At 43.7% G+C, this 24,634-nt stretch overlaps 1 protein-coding gene across 8 annotated transcripts in view; it reads right to left on the bottom strand.

Moving 5' to 3' along the window:
• The window catches only part of LOC137370030 (ATP-binding cassette sub-family C member 9-like), a 363,176-nt gene that overhangs the window by 314,276 nt on the left and 24,266 nt on the right, over positions 1 to 24,634 (bottom strand). For 5 of the 8 annotated variants that reach the window (XM_068032023.1, XM_068032028.1, XM_068032022.1 and 2 more), the window contains exon 2: positions 15,727 to 15,799. The exons of the other annotated variants lie outside the window; for them this stretch is intronic. The gene's annotated coding sequence lies outside the window, so the exon portion shown is untranslated. The remainder of the gene's footprint in view (positions 1 to 15,726; positions 15,800 to 24,634) is intronic. 8 annotated transcript variants of the gene reach the window in all.

Here is a 24,634-nt window from a genome sequence, read left to right as displayed (position 1 = left end):
CCCGCGCACAAAGTTAAAGTCAGAATTGAAGCTGCAGTCAATGAGCATTTAACATATTTAAATATCAGACCCGCCTGTCTCATGGGGGTTTCCCACGTGCTGAAAAACTCGCTTGGGTTAAAAGCGGAAGACGGCGGATTCCTGCTGCCTAGACAGAAACCCACCCACTTTGGCAGGTTTAAATTCTCTCCACCCAAATCTGAATTGGGAAGTGGTTAACCAAGTGCCTTTCTGAAAAAGAGTGCTGTCCTCTGCAGGCCTGGAATTACCTTGGTTAATGATTGCCCATTGTGCATTTCCCCCAAGTTGTACCACTGCAGTCAGACACGTTTTGCACCAAAGTTCAGAGTCAGATTTCTCATTGGAAAATGCGAGCACTACTGCATGCCATTTGGCTGCAGCGGCCCTGAGTGAGTAAGGGAAGGGAGTGAAAAGGTGACTCCACTGCTAGGCCTTGTGAGTCAAACCTGTGTTCTGTTAATAACTTTGGATCAAAACATTGGAGCCCCTCTAGGTCAACAGCAGGTGGAAAGGCTTGCTGAGGTGGGGAAGACAGTACTGGGCCTGCATGGTTAGGTCTTTGTTGTACAAAACGATCGTGGAAGACCATTTGCCAACTGATGTCTACACATCTGAGACCGACCGCCTTTGGTTCATCATTTGGGGCTAGCCAGAGCGAAGGGGCATCAATGATTTTGGAATGGAGAAGCCAGGTCCTGGTCCTCAAAACTTATTAAGGTGGATCTGTTAAAACCACAGGGATCAAGGCTGCCATCTGTGGGTCACCTTACCTTGGTGATTGATTTTCAATTCACCAGTTAGCACTTCTGGGGCAGTCTGGTTGGATGCGTTTTATTCTGGAGTTCAGAGTTTGATTTGGCAAAGCCCTTGAAACCTTCTCGCAGACCCCTGGTTGAGAAAACCTGCACCACCCCACTGTGTCATCTAGTTCCCATGATAACTACATTCAGCTAAAAGTGTAAATGGTTAATTTCATCATGAAATAACTTTACTATGTAGCTTTTCCAAAATATATTTCAGTACTGTATATTTCCTTATCAGTACTAGGATTATAATTGTCCCCTTTTACAATTTAGCACACTACTTTATTCTGCAATTTACTCAAATTACAGATAACCAGGGACTTTCCTTAGCTCAACCTATCTTCGGAAACTAAATCTCAAACACAGTTTTCCCATCTTTCATACCGCAATTACTTACAGTAAATAATTTCAAGCCAGCTCTAATCCTTTACAGTAATTGGAAAGCATCCAGGAGGATGCATAACTTTTATAATTGTATTGTTTAAGAATCTATTAATTCATTCATGGTTGATTATTCACTTTCATTTGGCAACCTACACAAAGATTGAACTTGTGATTGTCATTTAAATATTGAAAACTTTTCAACTGACATATCATGGATTCTGGCCGTAGCATAGAAAATGTAATTTCACAGAATCGTTACAGTGCAGAAGGAGGCCATTCAGCTCACCAGCTTTCTGAGAGAGCAATTCCCTCAGTTTCATTCCTCTTCCTTCTCCCCGTAACCCTGCACATCTTCCTTTTCATATAACTGCCTAATTCCCTTTTGAATGCTTCAATTGAACCTGCCTCGACCACACTCTCAGGCAGCACATTCCAGACCTTAACCACTCGCTTCTCTTAGCAAATACTTTAAATCTGTGCCCTCTCGTTCTCAATCCTTTCACGAGTGGGAACAGTTTCTCTCTATCAATTCTGTACAGATCTCTCATGATTTTGAATACCTCCATCAAATCACTGCTCAGCCTTCTCTTCTCCAAGGAAAACAGTCCCAACTTCACCAATCTATCTTCATAACTGAAATTCCTCATCCCTGGAACCATTCTCGTGAATCTTCTCTGTACTCTCTCCAATGCTCTCACGTCTTTCCAAAAGTGCGGCGCCCAGAACTGGTCGCAATACTCCAGCTGAGGCTGAACTAGTGTCTTATACAAGTTCAACATAACTTCCTTGCTCTTGTAGTCTATGCCCCTATTAATAAAGCCCAGGATACTGTATACTTTATTAACCGCTCTCTCAACCTGTCCTGCCACCTTCAATGAATTATGCACATATACACCCAGGTCCCTCTGCTCCTGCACCCCCTTTAGAGTTGTACCCTTTATTCTATATTGTCTCTCCATGACCTTCCTGCCAAAATGAATCACTTCACATTTCTCTGCATTGAACTTCATCTACCACTTGTCTGCCCATTCCACCAACTTGTCTATGCCCTTTTGAAGTTCTACACTATGCTCCTCACAGTTCACAATGTTTCCAGGTTTCGTATCATCTGCAAACTTTGAAATTGTGCCCTGTACACCAAGGTCTAGATCATTAACACATATCAAGAAAAACAAGGGGTAGGCGGTGGCATAATGGTATTATCACTGGACTAGTAACCCAGAGACCCAGGGTATTACTCTGGGGACATGGGTTCGAATGATGGAATTCGAATTAATAAATCTGGAATTAAAACTAGTCTAATGATGGCCATGAAACCATTGTCGATTGTTGTAAAAACCCATCGGGTTCACTAATGTCCTTCAGGGAAGGAAAACTGCTGTCCTTACCTGGTCTGGCCTACATGTGACTCCAGACCCACAGCAATGTGGTTAACTCTTACATGCCCTCTGAAATGGCCTAACAAGCCACTCAGTTGTACCTAACCGCTACAACGTCTATAAAAAGGAATGAAACCGGACGGACCACCCGGCATCGACCTAGGCACCGGAAGCGACAACAGCAAACCCAGCCCTGTCGACCCTGCAAAGTCCTCCTTACTAACGTCTGGGGGCTTGTGCCAAAGTTGGGAGAGCTGTCCCACAGACTAGTCAAGCAACAGCCTGACATAGTCATTCTCACGGAATCATACCTTACAGACAATGTCCCAAACACTGCCATCACCATCCCCAGGTACGGCCTGTCCCACCGGCAGGACAGACCCAGCAGAGGTGGTGGCACAGTGGTATACAGTAGGGAGGGAGTTGCCCTGGGAGTCCTCAACATCGACACCGGACCCCATGAAGTCTCATGGCATCAGGTCAAACATGGGCAAGGTAACGTCCTACTGATTACCACCTACCGCCCTCCCTCAGCTGATGACTCAGTACTCCTCCATGTTGAACACCACTTGGAGGAACCTCTGAGGGTGGCAAGGGCACAAAATGTACTCTGGGTGGGGGACATCAATGTCCATTACCAAAAGTGGCTCAGTAGCACCACTACTGACATTTAGGACTCGGCCAGCTCGGACATGGCTGCTAGACTGGGTCTGCGGCAGGTGGTGGGGGAACCAACACGAGGGAAAAACATACTCGACCTCGTCCTCACCAATCTGCCTGCCGCAGATGCATCTGTCCATGACAGTATTGGTAGGAGTGACCACCGCACAGTCCTTGTGGAGACGAAGTCCCGCCTTCACATTGAGGATACCCTCCATCGTGTTGTGTGGCACTATCACCGTGCTGAATGGGACAGATTTCGAACAGATCTAGCAATGCAAAACTGGGCATCCATGAGGCGCTGTGGGCTATCAGCAGCAGCAGAATTGTACTCAACCACAATCTGTAACCTCATGGCCCGGCATATTCCCCCACTCTACCATTACCATCAAGCCAGGAGACCAACCCTGGTTCAATGAAGAGTGCAGGAGGGCATGCCAGGAGCAGCACCAGGCATACCTCAAAATGAGGTGTCAACCTGGTGAAGCTACAACTCAGGACTACCTGCATGCCAAACTGCATAAGCAGCATGCGATAGACAGAGCCAAGCGATCCTATAACCAACGGATCAGATCTAAGCTCTGCAGTCCTGCCACATCCAGCCGAGAATGGTGGTGGACAATTAAACAACCAACTGGAGGAGGTGGCTCCATAAATATCCCCATCCTCAATGATGGGGGAGCCCAGCACATCAGTGCGAAAGAGAAGGCTGAAGCATTTGCAACAATCTTCAGCCAGAAGTGCCGAATTGATGATCCATCTCGGCCTCCTCCTGAAATCCCCAGCATCACAGATGCCAGACTTCAGCCAATTCGATTCACTCCACGTGATATCAAGCAACGACTGAAGGCACTGGATACTGCAAAAGCTACGGGCCCTGACAATATTCCGGCAATAGTACTGAAGACCTGTGCTCCAGAACTTGCCGCGCCCCTAGCCAAGCTGTTCCAGTACAGCTACAACACTGGCGTCTACACTGCAATGTGGAAAATTGCCCAGGTATGTCCTGTACACAAAAAGCAGGACAAATCCAACCCGGCCAACTACCGCCCCATCAGTCTACTCTCAATCACCAGTAAAGTGATGGAAGGTGTCATCAACAGTGCCATCAAGCGGCACTTGCTTAGCAATAACCTGCTCAGTGACGCTCAGTTTGGGTTCTGCCAGGGCCACTCAGCTCCTGACCTCATTACAGCCTTGGTTCAAACATGGACAAAAGAGCTGAACTCAAGAGGTGAGGTGAGAGTGACTGCCCTTGACATCAAGGCAGCATTTGACCGAGTATGGCATCAAGGAGCCCTCACAAAACTGAGGTCAATGGGAATCAGGGGGAAATCCCTCCGCTGGTTAGAGTCATACCTAGCACAAAGGAAGATGGTTGTGGTTGTTGGAGGTCAATCATCTGAGCTCCAGGACATCACTGCAGGTGTTCCTCAGGGTAGTGTCCTAGGCCCAGCCATCTTCAGCTGCTTCATCAATGACCTTCCTTCAATCATAAGGTCAGAAGTGGGGATGTTCGCTGATGATTGCACAATGTTCAGCACCATTCGTGACTCCTCAGATACTGAAGCAGTCTGTGTAGAAATGCAGCAAGACTTGGACAATATCCAGGCTTGGGCTGATAAGTGGCAAGTAACATTTGCGCCACACAAGTGCCAGGCAATGACAATCCCCAACAAGAGAGAATCTAACCATCTCCCCATGACATTCAACGGCATTACCTACACTGAATCCCCCACTATCAACATCCTCGGGGCTACCATTGACCAGAAACTGAACTGGAGTAGCCATATAAATACCGTGGCTACAAGAGCAGGTCAGAGGCTAGGAATCCTGAAGAGAGTAACTCACCTCCTGACTCCCCAAAGCCTGTCCACCAAGGCACAAGTTAGGAGTGTGATGGAATACTCGCCACTTGCCTGGATGGGTGCAGCTCCAACAACACTCAAGAAGCTTGACACCATCCAGGACAAAGCAGCCCACTTGATTGGCACCCCATCTACAAACATTCACTCCCTCCACCACCGACGTACAGTGGCAGCAGTGTGTACCATCTACAAGATGCACTGCAGCAATGCACGAAGGCTCCTCAGACAGCACCTTCCAAACCTGCGACCTCTACCAACTAGAAGGACAAGGGCAGCAAATGCATGGGAACACCACCACCTGCAAGTTCCCCTCCAGGTCACACACCATCCTGACTTGGAACTATATCGCCGTTCCTTCACTGTCGCTGGGTCAAAATCCTGGAACTCCCTTCCTAACAGCACTGTGGGTGTACCTACCCCACATGGACTGCAGCGGTTCAAGAAGGCAGCTCACCACCACCTTCTCAAGGGCAATTAGGGATGGGCAATAAATACTGGCCTGGCCAGCGATGCCCACATCCCATTAATGAATTTTTAAAAAACACTGATCCCTGGGGAACTCCACTACAAACCTTCCTCCAACCCGAAAAACATCCATTAACGACTACTCTTTGTTTTCTGTCACTCTGGCAATTTCATATCCATGTTGCTACTGTCCCTTTTATTCCATGACCGACAAGTTTGCTCACAAGTCTGTTATGTGGCACTGTATCAAAATCCCTTTTGAAAGTCCATGTACACCACATCAATAGAATTGCCCTCATCAACTCTCCCTGTTACCTCCTCAAAAAACTCCAGCAAGTTAGTTAAAAATGATTTTCCCTTAAGAAATCCATGCTGTTTTTCCTTAATTAACTCGCATTTGTCCATGTGACTATTGATCTTGTTCCGAATTATTTTTTCTAGAGGTTTTCCCACCATCAAAGTTAAACTGACTGGCTTGTAGTTGCTGGGCTTAACTTTACACCCTTTTTTGAACAAGGGTGTAATCTTTGCAATTCTCCAGTCCTCTAGCACCACCCCCTAGTCTAAGGAAGACTGAAAAATTATGGCCAGTGCCTCTGCGAATTCCGCCCTCACTTCCCTCAGTATCCTTGGATGCATCTCATCTGGTCCTGGTGCTTTATCCACTTTAAGTACAGACAGCCTAATACTTCCTCTTTACCAATTTTAAATCCCTGTAGTGTCTGACGTACCTCCTCTTTCAACATTGCCTGGGTTGCATCTTCTTCCTTGGTAAAGACAGATGCAAAGAATTCATTTAATACCTCAGCTATGCCCTCTGCCTCCATGTGTAAATCTCCGTTCTGGTCCCTAATCGGCCCCACTCCTCCTTTTACCACCTTTTTACTATTTATATGCCTATAGAAAATTTTGGAATTTCCTTTAATGCTAGCTGCCAGTCTCTTTTCACGTTCTCTCTTTGCTTCTCTTATTTGCTTTTTCACTTCCCCTCTGGACCTTCTATATTCAGCCTGGCTCTCAATAGTACTTTCTACCTGGCATCTGTCATAAGCATACTTTTTCATTTTTATCTTAATCTCGATCTCTTTTGTCATCCAGGGAGCTCTGGATTTGTTTGCTCTACTTTTCCCCTTTGAGGAAACATACCTTGACTGTGCCCAAACTATCTCTTCTTTAAAGTTAGCCCATTGTTCATCTACAGGTTTTCCTGCCAGCTTTTAACTCCAATTCATTTGCCCCATCTCCATTCTTACCCCATTGAAGTTGGCCTTCCCCCAGTTAATTATTCTTACCCTGGATTGCTCTTTGTCCTTTTCCATAGTCAGCCTAAACCTTATGATGCAATGATCACTATCCCCTAAATGCTCTCCTACGGATACTTGACCCACTTGGCCCACCTCATTCCCAAGAACCAGGTCTGGCAGTGCCTCCTTTCTGGTTGGACTAGCAACATACTGTTGTAGAAAATTTTCCTGAACACACTCCAGGAACTTGTGTCCTTCACTGCCCTTAACCCTACTATTATCCCAGTCTATGTTTGGATAATTAAAGTCCCCCATTATAACTACCCTATAATTTCTGCACCTCTCTGTAATTTCCTTGCAAATTTGTTCCTCCATGTCCTTCCCACTAGCTGGTGGCCAATAGACAATACCGAGCAATGTAACTGCATCTTTTTTGTTCCTGTGCTCTAGCCAAATTGATTCTGTCCTCAACCACTCTGGAACATCCTTTTTCTCCAGCACTACAATGTTTTCCTTAACTAATACCACCACCCCTTCCCCTTTTTTCCCTTACCTAACTTTCCTGAACACCTTGTATCCAGGAATATTTAACACCCAGTCCTGCCCTTCTTTGAGCCAAGTCTCTGTTATAGTCACATCAGATTTCGACATGGCAATCTGTGCCTGCACTTCACCAGTCTTATTAACCACACTCCATGCATTCACATACATGCACATTAACCCTGATTCAGAATTTATTACTTTCTCCCTTACTCTGACCCCACCTAATAACTTACTATTCCCTTAAAAATCCCTTTCCATTGGTGCAGAGTTGCCTTAATTGCCAAATCCAAAATGAAAAAGGGGCAGGACAAAGGTCAGGCAGGGGCGAGACCTAGTTTGAGTTCTGAAAGCTTCTGAGCTGCTGATGAAAATTAATTCAAAACTTACTAATTCGTACCCTTATGAAGAAAATTTTTGCTATCCAGTTTACATTTCCAGAAGATCCACTCAAAAACTAGATTGGTAATGAGGCTACTGGGAATCCATGCACCAACTGTCAGATCCAAGGAGGCTTACTGTGTGCACATCTTGTCTAGTAGGAATTGAAAAAAAATGTAGCAAGATGCGAGGGTAGTCGGGATTTAGGTTCTTAAATCCAAAGCCTATTCAAAAACTGACATTTCATGAAAACAGTACCAATGCAATACCACTGTGGCAATGGTCTTAACACTCAAAGAACAAAAAGAAGAACAGTACAGCACAGGAACAGGCCATTCAGCCCTCCAAGCCTGCGCCGATCTTGATGCCTGCCTAAACTAAAACCTTCTGCACTTCCAGGGTCCTTATCCCTCTATTCCCATCCTATTCATGTATTTGTCAAGATGCCTCTTAAACGTCTCTATGGTACCTGCTTCCACCACCTCCCCCGGCAACAAGTTCCAGGTACACACCACCCTCTGTGTAAAGAACTTGCCTCGCACATCCCCTCTAAACTTTGCCCCGCTCACCTTAAACCTATGTCCCCTAGTAACTGACTCTTCCACCCTGGGAAAAAGCTTCTGACTATCCACTCTGTCCATGCCGCTTATAATTTTGTAAACCTCTATCATGTCACCCCTTCACCTCCGTCGTTCCAGTGAAAACAATCCGAGTTTATCCAACCTCTCCTCATCGCTAATGCCCTCCAGACCAGGCAACATCCTGGTAAACCTCTTCTGTACCCTCTCCAAAGCCTCCACGTCCTTCTGGTAGCGTGGCAACCAGAATTGCACACAATATTCTAAGTGCGGCCTAACTAAAGTTCTGTACAGCTGCAGCATGACTTGCCTAATTTTATACTCTATGCCCCGACCAATGAAGGCAAGCATGCCGTATGCCTTCTTGACTACCTTATCCACCTGCGTTGCCGCTTTCAGTGACCTGTGGACCTGTACGCCCAGATCTCTCTGCCTGTCAATACTCCTAAGGGTTCTGCCATTTACTGTATACTTCCCACCTGCATTAGACCTTCCAAAATGCATTACCTCACATTTGTCAGGATTAAACTCCATCTGCCATTTCTCCGCTCAAGTCTCCAACCGATCTATATCCTGCTGTATCCTGACAATCCTCATCACTGTCCGCAACTCCATCAACCTTTGTGTCTTCCGCAAACTTACTAATCAGACCACCTACATTTTCCTCCAAATCATTTATATATACTACAAACATCAAAGGTCCCAGTACTGATCCCTGTGGAACACCACTAGTCACATCCCTCCATTCAGAAAAGCATCCTTCCACTGATACCCTCTGTCTTCTATGACCGAGCCAGTTCTGTATCCATCTTGCCAGCTCCCCTCTGATCCTGTGTGACTTCACCTTTTGTACCAGTCTGCCATGAGGGACCTTGTCAAAGGCTTTACTGAAGTCCATATAGATAACATCCACTGCCCTTCCTTCATCAATCATCTTCGTCACGTCCTCAAAAAACTCAATCAAATTAGTGAGACACGACCTCCCCTTCACAAAACCATGCTGCCTCTCGCTAATAGGCCCATTTGTTTCCAAATGGGAGTAAATCCTGTCCCGAAGAATCCTCTCTAATAATTCCCCTACCACTGACGTAAGGCTCACCGGCCTATAATTTCTTGGATTATCCTTGCTACCCTTCTTAAACAAAGGAACAACATTGGCTATTCTCCAATCCTCTGGGACCTCACCTGTAGCCAATGAGGATGCAAAGATTTCTGTTAAAGCCCCAGCAATTTCTTCCCTTGCCTCCCTCAGTATTCTGGGGTATATCCCATCATGCCCTGGGGACATATCTACCTTAATGCTTTGCAAGACACCCAACACCTCCTCCTTTTTGATAATGAGATGACAGACTATCTACACTCCCTTCCCTAGGCTCATCATCCACCAAGTCCTTCTCCTTGGTGAATACTGATGCAAAGTACTCATTTAGTACCTCGCCCATTTCCTCTGACTCCACACATAGGTTCCCTTCTCTGTCCTTGAGTGGGCCAACCCTTTCCCTGGTTACCCTCTTGCTCTTTATATACATATAAAAAGCCTTGGGATTTTCCTTAATCCTGTTTGCCAATGACTTCTCATAACCCCTTTTAGCCCTCCTGACTCCTTGCTTAAGTTCCTTCCTACTGTCTTTATATTCCTCAAGGGATTAGTCTGTTCCTAGCCTTCCAGCCCTTACGAATGCTTCCTTTTTGACGAGGCTCACAATATCCCACGTTATCCAAGGTTCCCGAAACTTGTCAAACTTATCCTTCTTCCTCACAGAAACATGCTGGTCCTGGATTCTAATCAACTGACGTTTGAAAGACTCCCACGTCAGATGTTGATTTACCCTCAAATAGCTGCTCCCAATCTAAATTCTTCAGTTCCTGCCTAATATTGTTATAATTAGCCTTCCCCCAATTTAGCACCTTCACCCAAGGACTACTCTTATCCTTATCCACAAGTACCTTATCCACAACTACTCGTAGCAACATGATGATTCCACTCGGCTGAACACCTCAGACTGACTTCATCAGTCTTTATATAGTCAGGATTTCTCAGAGTCCAGACAGAATTATAATTTAACAAGCATCACACACATCTTGTGGATTGTTGCACCCATGAGTTAGTCAATTCCCACTTGGAGAAAAAATTCCCAAACCGTTGCAGCTGAAATAAGAAAACACCTTTTTTTTTTAAAAAAGCAGCTATTTATATTTTTTGAATTTTAGTAAAATTATTCACTATAACACATTGATTACAATATCCTTTCAAATGTTTCAAACAAGAGTTAATGGGTCAGACTTTCACTTTCAGCGAGGGTGGTACACTAGTGATTGCAGATTGGTCACCCAGTATACACCCTGCCCAAGTGAATTCAATGGAACTGAAAATCAGGCAGGATGTGTAATCTGCAACCATTAGTTTACTCCCCATGCTGAAAGTGAAAACCGGCCGCAGTATCTTTTATTCAGAATGGCTCCTGATTTTACCAGTTAAAACTAAAAAGATAATTTTTTTTTTAAACTAAATGTACTTAGTATCCCAGAAATAGGAGCTGAAGACTAAAATGGTGTACTGGTTGGTGGCCAAAAAGTTAATACCTTCTAAACATATGTAGTATCAGAACATTTCTAAAATCATTGAAAACAGAATTAGAAGTTTTGTATATATTTTTGGACAACTTTCAGTTTATAATTAAAACATTATATCTCTGTGAATCCAGCCAATCCACACCTTCCCCCATCCACCACCCCCCCCCCCTCTTTTGTATAGATGTTGCTAAACTTTCTCCCCTTTTATTGTAGTCCTCTAGTTGTGAAGGCTGGCATTCCGTTATCCTTTACTGATTTTGTTTCTTGCCTGACTACTGCCTTTTACTGATCTCTGTACATGGACTCCAAAATCACTTTGGACCTCCACTGTTCCTAGCTTTTTCCATTTAAATTATACTTGGACCTATCCTTTTTTGGTCCAAAATGGATCATTTCACACCCGTTTTGAAATCCACCAGCCATATTTTGCACATTCGCTTAATCTGTCAATGTCTCTTTGTAATTCTATACCATCAATATTTGCACCATTGACTAACTTGGATATATGTCTCCCTAGTACATTCTGGTTCATTAATAAATGTAGTGAATAGTTGAGGCCCCATCACAGATCTGCGTGGAACATCACTGGTCGCTTCCCTCCAATTGAACATACCCATTCTCCCTACACTCTGTCTTCTACCACCTAATCAATCTGCTACATCCAGAGACATTCCCCATCTCCTACTTTAGTTAAGTCCTCGAAAAATTCAATTAGGTTCATTCGACACGACCTACCATATTTGCTCTCTCTAGTGAGCCATTTGCGCAAAAACAGCGAGTGCTATTCGCCTCCCAGTTATTTTGATTGCAAAATCTGGCTCAATATATACTAAATGATGTGTTGAGAGCATGACTAACACAGAATATTTGTGGGCTTTTCTGCCACCTCAATTTCCTTGCTCTCCTAAAACTTTCTTACCACCTCTCCAGGAGGCACTGACTTGCTGGGACTTTAGCTCTGTATGAAGAATACCTCAATTTTTAAAAAAAATATCTTCACACTCTTCCCTTGGAAATTGTTTTAAGAAGTCGTGGAAGCGTTTGCAGGCTGATTAATCGTCTGATAGCCTGCAATGTAACTGTTCCTTCTCTGGCCACAACTATCTTTATACCAGCTGATACGGTGGTTAGTCCTATATAGCAGGATCCTACAACCCATATCCGTAGATGTTGAGCCAGAATTCAAAGCTGAGGCTCCAGGCTTCTAATATTTATCTATTTTCCTTTTAAAAGCCATTATGAATTCTGTTTCCAACACATTTGAGGTAGGACAGTTCATGTCCTAACAACCATCTCATCAAACTAATTTAGAACAATCATGTATAAATAGATTATACATTTAACAAATGCTTTGTCACCTTGATGTGTTGATGTATTTAATTTATTTACAATATATTAGCAAATTAATTTAGAATTACATATTTCAAAATGATAGCACAAGAACAGTTTTATTCTCAGGAGGAAAAGCTGAGGACAGGAATTACATCTTGTTACACTGCTTTCTGTATAGTTTCATGACGACTGAGAAACTGGAAGACTCTCTAATCGTTTATGAAAATGTGAAGGAGTGAGTGTTACAGTAGTTTAGTAAAATCATAAATCTTAACTTTCATGATGACAGCTATTTTGTGTTTCATTTTCCTACCTGTTCTTCCAGACAGTGAATACTAGTAGCCCAATCATAGATTAGGAGTTGCTATGAATGGGTACTAAATGCAGTGCTTTTAAACAATTACAACCTCAGATTGTGGATTCCAGAATGGCATGTAGCCTCCATTACTGACTGCTAACCCATTTGTATGTCAGTGCTTTTAATCTATTCAACTGCACCTAGAACTTGAGCTAGAGTTGAAAAAGAAATGCGTTGCAATTTTTTTCTATTTGTTCTCAGAATGGGGGTGACCACTGATAAAGCTGCATTTTATTCCTCATCCCCAGTTGCCCTGAAGGTTGTTGTGAGCATTCTCCTTGAACTGCTGCGGTGCTTGTGCTGATAGTGTTCCCACAATGTTAAGGAATTCCAGGATCTTGATCTAATGACAAGTAGACAAAGATATATGACCAAGTCAGAATGGTGTTAGACTGCAGAGAAACTTGCAGGTGATGTTGATATTGCTACTCTTGTCTTTCTTGATGCTAAAGTTTTGGGGCAGGGAGGTGTAACCAAAGTGGGCCTGATGAGTTGCTGCAGTTGATGATTGGGAGTAGGCTGATAAAATGATAATTAGATGAGTTAATCTATCCTGATTTTTGTGGATAGAACATATCTGGACAATCTTCCACATTACTGTTAGGTAGATACCAGTGTAATAGCTGCACTCAATTAGCTTGGCTACGCAGGTAGTACAGTCTACCTTATTTACGCTGAGACCGACCTTTGCCCCTGCCTCCACTTATCTGCTGCTGAAACCCCCATTCACCCCTCTGTTACTCCTACACTCAATTATTCCAGTGTTATCCTTGATGGTCTCCCAATTTGCACTCTCCATAAACTTGAGCTCATCCAAACTTGTGCTGCCCACACCCTAACACACACCAAGCCCGGTTCACCTCTCATCCATGTGCTTGCTGACCTACATTGGCTTCTGGTCCATGAATGCCTTATTTTAAAATTTTCATCCTCATTTCATGGCTTCACCCCTCCCTATCTCTACATTCACCAATCCTACAACCTTCCAAGATCTCTGCACTCCTCCAATTCTCTCCTCTTAAGTATCTCTGATTTTCATTGCTCCAGTATTAGCAGCGAAGCCTTCAGCTGCCCAGTCCTTCAGCTCTGGAATTCTTTCCTAAACCTTACGGCCACTCTATTTCTCTCTCTCTCTCCTCCTTTAAGATGCTCCTTAAAATCTGCCTCCTTGACCAAGCTTTGGGTCACCCGTCCTAATATGGTTTGGTGTCAAACTTTGTTTGGTAACCCTCCCACGATTTAAAGTTTTATGATATTAAAGGCACTATATAAATGCAAGTGTTGTTGCTGACTACAACATATGGGATCCAACACTCACCTCTAAATTTCGGAACTATGGAAGTTTTCAGTTCCAACTACCAAAAAAAAATTAAATCCTTGAGTTGATTTTAATGTAGTGATCACATACAGTAACCATTGTAATTTGTGTTGCATGCTCATGTTTATCTTGAAGTCTTTATATCTCTGAGCTACACTACAATAGCTCAACACATTCAGAAAGCAGATGATAGAGCACATGAACCATACACTGATGTTCTTATGAAAGGTCACAGACATGAAACGTTAACTCTGCTCCTCTCTCCAAAGATGCTGCCTGACCTGCTGAGTATTTCCAGCACTTTCTGTTTTTATTATGAACTATACACTGCACTGGACTGCTTCCAGGTTGTAGCACCCTAGGTGGTACCCTAGGGGACCCAATACAATGATTTTCTCTCTTTCCCCTTTCCCTATGAACCATCTCCTGAAATTCCACATTTTTCTTGCATCCACCTGATTACATTACTATTTCTCACTGATCTCCTGTGTACCAAAAACGATTCAGTAATATTACTTAATGCTCCAAGCAGATGGATAGATATGAGCCGCACTGTCGGGATAAAAATCTATAAAGCAAATGCTAACACAATTTAACATCCCTGGAGAACATAATGCAAGGATAAAATCTGTTTTTTTGTGGGTGGGTGGTGGTGGGGGGGTGGGAATGACGTTTGGCAAGAAAGACATTTAAAATCATTAATAAAAACACAAAATGCTAGAAATGCTCAGCAGGTTAGGCAGCATCTGTGAAGAAAGGAACAGAGTTAACAGTTAATGTTTCAGGTCAATAACCTTTCATCAGAACTGGGAAAAGTTAGAAATGTAATAGGTTTTAAGCAAGTGAAAGTGTGGAGGGTAGGAAAAAGAACTAAAGAGAGGTCTGTGATCGAGTGGAAAACAGAAGAGATTAAATAACAAAAGAGTTGGTCATTCAGGGCCAAAGGGAGAGGTAATGGGACAAGAAACAAAAAATGCGTCAAGACAAGATGTGACTGGCAGAAGGATAAACAGCAGTTGTCTGCAAGCAAAAACAAGGGAAGAACAAGAATAAAACCAAAACCTGCAAAGAAAAAGGAAACAAAATGGGGGCAGAAATCATGATCTGAAATTGCTGAACTCAATGTCGCATCCGGAACGGTGTTGAGTGCCTAATCAAAAGATGAGAAGCATTTAAACTGGTTGACATGATGACAGATCAACAATTCCAACTGGAAGTAAACTTCTTGTAGATAACCTATTCTAGCCTGTCACCAGGGATCCCTTCAGCTGTCAGATACAAATGTAGAACAAGACAGGAAACTGGATAAAATTCTTTTATACATGTAGAAATTGGTTCATTTGCACCATATAGGTATTTAATTATGAAATTGGCTCCCCTTACCCCACCAGTTGAGGCCAAGAGGTTAAAGAAATCTCAAAAACAGAAATGCTTCCCACATTAAAAAAAACTGCTGAATCCCAGTAAGGGTTATTTGAGTTACATAAAATACTATAGCTCAAATTCTGCAAATCATTGAAATGACTGCTCACATGATATAATTGAAAAAAAAAGTTAAGCTTTTTTCCAAAAAAAATTTTACATGTAGCAACCTCCCTGTTATACTGTAGTTATAAAGGTTCAAAATGAAAAACACTTGCAGGTTAGCAATATCGTCCCCAAAATCTTCACACTGCTGCACAATATTTATCTATTTCCCTTTTAAAAGTAAAATATTGCAGAACAATCTCCCAAAATGTCTTTTGGCTTGATTATTCATTCACTTCTCCCTCTCCCCCAATTCATTAATTTATAAAAATACAACTGATTTACAACTCTCACCTCAGTTCATAACTTGTATTGAGTAATTTGATCTCGACAAATGTAGTTCTACAACTGGCCTCAGTGTCCCAACCTGGAAAGGGGGAAAAAATCATGTCAAGTGCTCAATTGTTTCAGGTAAGAACAGCATTAGAATACCTGATACCCTAGACATGCGAATAGTCTGCCAACATCAGAATGGACATAATAATAAAAGCAAAATACTGCAGATGCTGGAAATCTGAAATAAAACAAGAAATGCTGGAAATACTCAGCAGGTCTGGCAGCATCTGTGCAAAGAGAAGCAGCGTTAACGTTTCAGGTCAGAGACCAGAATGGACACTTGGATAAGGACTGGATGGATGAAGTGCCCATAATATCAAATCTCAGCAGAGCCAGTACCTAATAAGGAGGAGGAAGAAAATGGAGGACGGGTGGGAGAAAGAAAGAATTAAAACACTTAAATCTTAATGGCTTGCTTCATAATCATTGTTTCGACATTGTTCCTAAGGCAAACTACATTTATACTCCAGAAAGCCAACTGGTGAAAGATAGAACTACAGCCAATCTTGACACGCTTTTATATTTATTTACAGAATTGTTTTTCTTCTTTCATGGGATGGGAGTGTCATTAGCAAGGCCAGTATTTGCTGCCCATCCCTAATTACCTGAGATGGTGGTGGTGAACCGCCCTCTTGAACTGCTGAAGTCCATGTAATGTCAGTACATTTGCATGCCGTGAGGAAGGGAGTTCCAGGATTTTGACCCAGCAACAGGGAAGGAACGGCAATATAGGTCCAAGTCAGGGTGATGTGTGACTTGGAGGAGAACTTGCAGGTGGTGGGGTTCCCATGCGTCTGCTGCCCTTGTCCTTCTAGGTGGTAGAGGCGTGGGTTTGGAAGGTGCTGTCAAAAAAGGCTTGGTGAGTTGCTGCAGAGCATCTTGAACATGGTACATACTGCTGCCACTGTGTGCCGATGGTGGAGGGAGTGAATATTTAAGATGGTGGGTGGAGCTGCACTCATCCAGGAAAATGGAGAGTATTCCATCACACTCCTGACTTGTGCCTTGAAGTTGGTGGATAGGCTTTGGGGAGTCAAAGTGGCAAATGGAATTCAATCCAAAGAAGCATGAGGTTATGCATTTGGGGAGGTCAAACAAAGCGAGGGAATACACAATAAATGGGAGGATATTGAGTGGGGTAGAAGAAGTGAAAGACCTTGGAGTGCATGTCCACAGGTCCCTGAAGGTGGCAGGACAGGTAGATAGAGTGGTGAAGATGGCATATGGAATGCTTTCCTTTATTGGCCGAGGTATAGGATACAAAAGCAGGGATGTAGTATTGGAACTGTATAAAACGCTGGTTAAGCCACAACTGCAGTATTGCATACTGTTCTGGTCACTACATTACAGGAAGAACATAATTGGTCTGCAGAGAGTACAGAGAAGATTTACAAGAATGTTGCCAGGGCCTGAAAGTTGCAGCTATGAGGAAAGATTGGATCGGCTAGGGTTGTTTTCCTTAGAACAGAGCAGACTGAGGGGTAACTTAATTGAGGTATACAAAGTTATGAGGAGCCTCGATAGAGTAGACAGGGAGGACCCCTAGTGGAGAGGTCAATTACCGGGGGCACAGATTTAAGGTGATTGGTAGAAAGATTAGAGGGGACATGAGGAAAAACGTTTTCACCCAGAGGGTGGTGGGTGTCTGGAATTCACTGCCAGGAATGGTGGTGCAGGCAGAAACACTCAACACATTTAAAAGGTACCTGGAAATGCACCTGTAGTGCTGTAACCTCCATGTCTATGGACCAGATGCTGGAAGATGGGTTAAGATTGGGTAGTTAGTTTTTCCGGCTGGCGCAGGCACAATGGGCTGAAAGGCCTCCTTCTGTGCCGTAATTTTTCTATGGTTCTATGAGTCAGAAGCTGAGTTACTCACCGCAGAATTCCCTGCCTCTGACCTGCTTTTGTAGCCTCAGTATTTATATAGCTGGTCCAGCTCAGTTTCTGGACAATGGAAACCCCAAGAATGTTGATGGTGGGGGATTAAATGATGGTAATGCCATTGAATGTCTAGGGGAGATGATTCGATTCTCTTTTGTTAGAGATGGTCATTGCCTAGCACTTGCATGGCACGAATGTTACTTGCCACTTATCAATCCAAGCCTGAATGTTCTCCAGGTCTTTCTGCATGCAGACACAGACTGCTTCAGTATCTGAGGAGTCAGAAATAGTACTGAACACTGCAATTCTCAGCAAACATTCCTACATTGTTCCTAAGGCAAACTACTGTTATACTCCAGAAAGCCAGCTGGTGAAGGATAGAACTGGAGCCAATCTTTACACACTTCTGACTTTACAATGGAGAGAAGATCATTGATGAAGCAGCTGAAGATGGTTGGGCCTAAGATACTACCCTACGGAACTCCTGCAGCGATGTACTGGGGCTTAGATGTTTGGCCTCCAATAATCGCAACAATGACTCCAACCAGTGGAGACTTCCCTCCCCTCCTGATTTCCACTGACTTCAATTTTGCTACGGCTCCTTAATACCACATGCGGTCAAATGCTGTCTTAATGTCAAGAGCAGCCACACAAGGGCACCTCCTAACCAACAACCACAGTTTTAATTGTTGTCTATTTAGAGAGATTCAAGTGAATCACTAGTTAACACTCACCACCTGCATTCAATTAAACAATTAATATACAATTAACAGCTATGGCATTTAATGCTTCAGTGTTGGCTTGGGAAATAATATAAAAGTGAAAGCTCTTTCTTCTCCATCCCATTCACATTGAGCCAGTAAATAGATTGTGGGCAGGCAACATACTCCAAGGTTTCTGCCAACATCCCTACATGACTGGCTATTAGAAGATGATTAAGAGCAGCATGGATTTATTTGCTCTCAGAATTTTTCCTCACCTGTGGAAAAGTACCTGATCTCTGGTCCTAATCTTTCACAGAACACAATGAAAGGGAAGTTTATTGGTGAGAGGCAAGGCAAGACTGAGTATAGTGCGAAAGGGTAGGGGGAAGTGTGCAGGTTTTACTTGTTCCTTCAGTTTCAATTTTCCAGCCAATTTCTGACAGCTTCTCATGCTTCAGCTCACCAGGGCTGGGAAGTCATACCTGCCAGCTCACTGCAGGCAGAAATCCAAGAGTGACAAACTCCATAAGATAAGGGGAGTAGGTAGCTCTGAGGAAAGAAATTACTTTTTATGTACCCCTTAAAAGGATTTCATGGTGCAGAAGACCAAAAAAGCCCCTCTCTATAATTTCATCTTTTAGCACTACACAAGAAAGTGCTTATATGGCTTCTGTCATGGCATAGAGTTTTAGTGAAGATCTAACATCCTGTATTAGGACACGATTCCACATAACTCACTGGCAAAAGTCTTTATTCCTGAGGCATTTTGAATAATGTTGCACCAGTCTAACTGGTCAAGTTATACTGGCTGACTACAATAGATGCTCTGGATTCCTCCAAAACGCACAGCACTATTGCCTATGGATAGGCATGGCATCGTGAGTCAAGAACATGCCTACATGGTGCTGTTCTGAGTCCAGGAGTGGACTGGAGCAACTTTTAAAGTCATCTATCTACTCAGGATTCACAGAAACAGAAACTCCAATGCACAACATAATGTAATATTAATGACTGTATTATGGGGCTTTATCTTAATTCCTCATAGAACAGAGCTGGTGTAACTTTACAACACGACTTCATCACTTGTAATGGAGACCAATAAACATGCTGTAGTCAGGAGCCACTAAGAATTTGGCAGCACTATACTTGGGATTGACCTGTTTAGTTTAGTTTAGTTTAGTTTACAGATACAGCACTGAAACAGGCCCTTCGGCCCACCGAGTCTGTGCCGACCATCAACCACCCATTTATACTAATCCTACACTAATTCCATATTCCTACCACATCCCCACCTGTCCCTATATTTTCCTACCACCTACCTATACTAGGGGCAATTGCTAATGGCCAATTTACCTATCAACCGGCAAGTCTTCGGCATGTGGGAGGAAACCGGAGCACCCGGAGGAAACCCACACAGACACAGGGAGAACTTGCAAACTCCACACAGGCAGTACCCAGAATTGAACCCGGGTCGCTGGAGCTGTGAGGCTGCAGTGCTAACCACTGCGCCACTGTGCCGCCCTGGTTTGCCTAATTTTCTTCAGCCCCAAATGCTATGTTTAAGCAGAATTTGACAATGCTCAACAGCATACTAGCATGAGGTAAAACAACGGAACTATAATTATCCATGATTCAGGGCCTAGTAAGCATCCAGCACTTTCCACACTCAAGTTAAATATATTCACATGATATTTGAAATGAATTGTTTTCAGCACAAGAAAAAAAATCAAAATGTAGCATTTTATGAAGGAATGCAGATAGCTCTGGTATAGCTGATGACGTTAACACATGGGTAGAACTTTTGCTTTGTGGTGCAATCGGCAAATAGGGGTGCAAATTGCATTTGTACTGGTTTTCTGTAGTGGAGCTATAGTTCAAATTTCAGTTGTTCATTTGCATAATAATTGTCAAATCTTCCATGAACCAGTGCCATTGAGCAGCATAATAGAACATAATTAGGTTTACTTTTTTTGCATTAAAAAAAATATTCATTGATGTATTTCAGAGTGGCAACTGGTGCAGTTTTATTATTACAGTTGAAAATGGGTAGATCACAAGAAAAATAAGCACTTTTAACAAGAGCGCCCAGTCCACCAGTGAGTAATCTGATTTTAAAAGTCACTGAAAATGACTTAAAAGCTATACTGAACCATCTACTTGTTTCATTGGTGCACACTAGTCAGTTTTGGAATGAAATAACCTTTTTTGATACTTAAAACTTATAAAATGTGTGTACTAGTGCCTTTGTGCCTAAAATTAAAAAGAGCTCAATTTGCAAACCCGCTTCAAATGGTCACAAACGGGTGCAATCACAGAAACTCACCATGCTCATTATTTTGATCTGGAGTTGTGTGGATGGGATCGGCTTTCAGAACAGGGTTCTTTAAACCAGCACTAAAGACCATAGAAATTCGATTCATGCTTGACGTAACTTGTGCATAAAATTCTTTTATGATGGTTTGGCCGATTTCAGGCAAATTATGCTGGTAAGACTAGCACAAACTAGCGGAATCGCTAGGCCACATTTTTTTTTTAAATTTGTTTTCGGGATATAGATATCACTAGCAAGTATAGTATTTATTACCAACCCAGAGTCTTCGAGAAGGGGGTGGTCGGTCAGCTGCCATCTTGAACCATTGCAGTCCTTATGATGAAGGAACTCCCGCAGTGCTGTTTGATAGGGAGTTCCAGGATTTTTACACAACCATGATGAAGGAATAGCAATCTATGTTCAAGTCAGGATGGTTTGTGACTTAGAGGAGAACATGAAGATAATGGTGTTGCCATGCACTTACTGGACTTTTCCTTCTGGAAGGTAGAAATTGCAAGTTTGGGACAGGCTGTCAGGGAAGCCAGGGTGAGTTATTGGAATGCATCCTGCAGATCAGGGGCTCTCAACCAGGGGTCTGCAGCTCCTAAGGGGACCATGAGAAGGTTTCAAGGGGTCCACCAGTGGCACCCTGTTTTTAACTGTGCAGACAATCTAAAGTCAATTTTATACTGATCCCCAAAGGTTAGAATTTCCAGAGCACAGTTTTACCTTCCAGCCCCAAGTCAGTCAACAGCAGCACAGTAGTGCCCAGTACCAGCCCCAGCCCCGTACAAGACATGAGGAACCAAAAATTGCCACTTCACCCCAGACGCTTATGGTTATTGGTTCTCCATGTTTAAGTAGCCGGCGTCCAGCTTCAGTGGACGTTCTCAGCTCGGCGCTTTAGTAACGGACAAGAGGAGAAGTGAAAGCTGGTTAGGGCTGTCAACACCATCGGTCTCATCAGAACTTTTATCAGCTCCCGTGAAACTTTACCAACCTCGTTGATAGTAGATTGTTGCTGAGGTTGATAGGCTAACACAAGCAGAACTCTACCAAGCTTGATGACAGTCCAGTAACTTCAGCATAACTGAGCCAGGAAGAAACATTGAGAATGACATGTGTGTGTTTATCTCCAAGATACCACCATGCCTTAACAGAATTGTTGCTCAGGGGCAGCAAGTTTCACACTAAGTAAAACAATATATATATGTTTAATTGTGCGAGGCTGTGGCGTAGTGGTATTGTCACTAGACTAGTAACCCAGAGACCCAAGGAACTGCTCTGGGGACACGGGTACGAATTAATAAATCTGAAATTAAAAGCCAGTTTAATGATAGCCATGAAAGCATTGTCGACTGTCGTAAAAACCTATCTGGTTCACTAATGTCCTTTAGGGAAGGATTTCTGCTGGCCTTAGCTGGTCTCGCCTACATGTGACTCCAGACGCACAGCAATGTGGTTGACTTTTAAATGCCCTCTGAAATGGTCTAGCAAGCCACCCAGTTATACCAAACCGCTACAAAGTCAATAACAAATGAAAACGGATGGGCTTAGGCACCTGAAACGACAACAGCAAATCCAGCCCCGTCAACCCTGCAAAGTCCTCCTTACTAACATCTGGGGGCTTGTGCCAAAGTTGGGAGAGCTGTCCCACAGACTACTCAAGTAGCAGCCTAACATAGTCATACTCAAGGAATCATAATTTACAGACACTGTCCCAGACACCATCACCACCATCCCCAGGTACGTCCTGTCCCACCAGAGGTGGCAGCACAGCTGTACACAGTCGGGAGGGAGTTGTCCTGGCAGTCCGCAACATCGACTCTGGACCCCATGAAGTCTCATGGCATCAGGTCAAACATGGACAAGGAAACCTTCGGCTGATTACCATCTACTGCCTCCCCCCTCAGCTGATGAATCAGTACGCCTCCATGTTGAACACCACTTGGAGGGAACACTGAGGGTGGCAAGGGCACAGAATGTACTCTGGGGGTGGGGGGAAGACTTCATTGTCCATCACCAAGAGTGACTCAGTAACACCATTACTGACCGAGCTGGCCGTCCTAAAGGACATAGCTGCCAGGTAGGTCAGGGTCTGCAGCAGGTGGTGAGAGAACCAATAAGAGGGAAAAACATACTTGACCACGTCCTCACCAATCTGGCTGTCGCAGGTGCATATGTCCATGACAGTATTGGTAGGAGTAACCACCACACAGTCCTTGTGGAGACAAAGTCCCCTCTTCACATTGAGGATACCCTCCAACATGTTGTGTGGCACTACCACCGTGCTAAATGGGATAGATTTCAAACAGATCTAGCAATACAATACTGGGCATCCATGAGGCACCATCAGCAGCAGCAGAATTGTACCCAACCACAATATGTAATCTCATGGCCCGGCATATCTCCCACTCTACCATTACTATCAAGCTGGGGGATCAAACCTGGTTTAACAAAGAGTTCAGGAGGGCATTCCAGGAGCAGCTCTAGGCATACCTCAAAATAAGGTGTCACCCAGTGAAGCTATAACCCAGGACTACTTGTGTGCCAAACAGCGGAAGCAGGATGCGATAGAGATAAGCTCAGCCGACAGATCAGATCTAAGCTCTGCAGTCCTGCCACACCCAATCATGAATGGTGGACAATTAAACAACTAACTGGAGGATGCGTCTCCACAAATATCTCCATCATCAATGATGGGGGAGACCAGCACATCGGTGCAAATGCTTCAGCCTTATCTTTTGCAACAATCGTCAGTCAGAACTACCAAGTGGATGATCCAGCTTGGCCACCTTCTGAAGTCCCAGCATCATAGATGCCAGTTTTCAGCCAATTCGATTCACTCCATGTGATATTGAGAAATGACTGGAGGCACTGGATACTGGATAGGCTAAGGACCCTGACAACATTCCGGCAATAGTACTGAAGACATGTGCTCCAGAACTTGCCGTGCCACTAGCCAAGTTGTTCCAATACAGCTATAACACTGGCATCTACTCGGCAATGTGGAAAATTGCCCAGATATGTTCTGTACACAAGAAGCAGAACAAATCCAATCCAGCCAATTACCGTCCCTTCAGTCTACTCTTGATCATCAGTAAGGTGATGGAAGGTGTCGTCGACAGTGCTATCAAGTGGCACTTGCTTAGCAATAACCTGCTCACTGGTGCTCAGTTTGGGTTCCGCCAGGGCTACTCAGCACCTGACTCATTACAGCCTTGGTTCAAACATGGACAAAAAAGAGCTGAACTCAAGAGGTGAGATGACAGCGACTGCCCTTGACATCAAGGCAGCATTTGATCAAGTATGGTATCAAGGATCCCAGGCAAAACTGGAGTCAATGGGAATCAGGGGGAAAACTCTCTGCTGGTTGGAGTCATACCTAGCGCAAAGAAAAACGGTTGTGGTTGTTGCAGGTCAATCATCTCAGTCCCAGGACATCACTGCAGGAGTTCCTCAGGGTAGTGTCCTTGGCCCAACCATCTTCAGCTGCTTCATCAATGACCTTCCTTCAATCATAAGGTCAGAAGTGGGGATGTTCGCTGATGATTGCACAATGTTCAGTACCATTCGCCACTCCTCAGATACTAGAGCAGTCGTATAGAAATGCAGCAAGACCTGGACAATAGTGGCAAGTAACATTCGTGCCACAGAAGCGCCAGGCAATAACTATCTCAAACAAGAGAGAATCTAACCATCTCCCCTTGACATTCAATGGCATTACAATCGCTGAGTCCCCCACTATCAACATCCTGGGGGTTACCAATGACCAGAAACTGAACTGGAGCAGCCATATGAGTCTCCAGTACGTCTCACATCAGTGGTAGGGAAACTATTGGAGAAAATTCTGAAGGAGAAAATCTATCTCCACTTGGAGAAGCAAAATGTAACTGGGAATAGTCAGCATTGCTTTGTCAGAGGGAGGTCATGCCTAACAAATTTGATTGAATTTTTTGAGCATGTG

Source organism: Heterodontus francisci, chromosome 5 (genome assembly GCF_036365525.1).
Source record: "Heterodontus francisci isolate sHetFra1 chromosome 5, sHetFra1.hap1, whole genome shotgun sequence".
In the NCBI taxonomy this organism is placed as follows: Eukaryota; Metazoa; Chordata; class Chondrichthyes; order Heterodontiformes; family Heterodontidae; genus Heterodontus; species Heterodontus francisci.
Note: the sequence above shows the minus strand (reverse complement) of the source record. Positions and strands in the feature narration are given on the sequence as shown.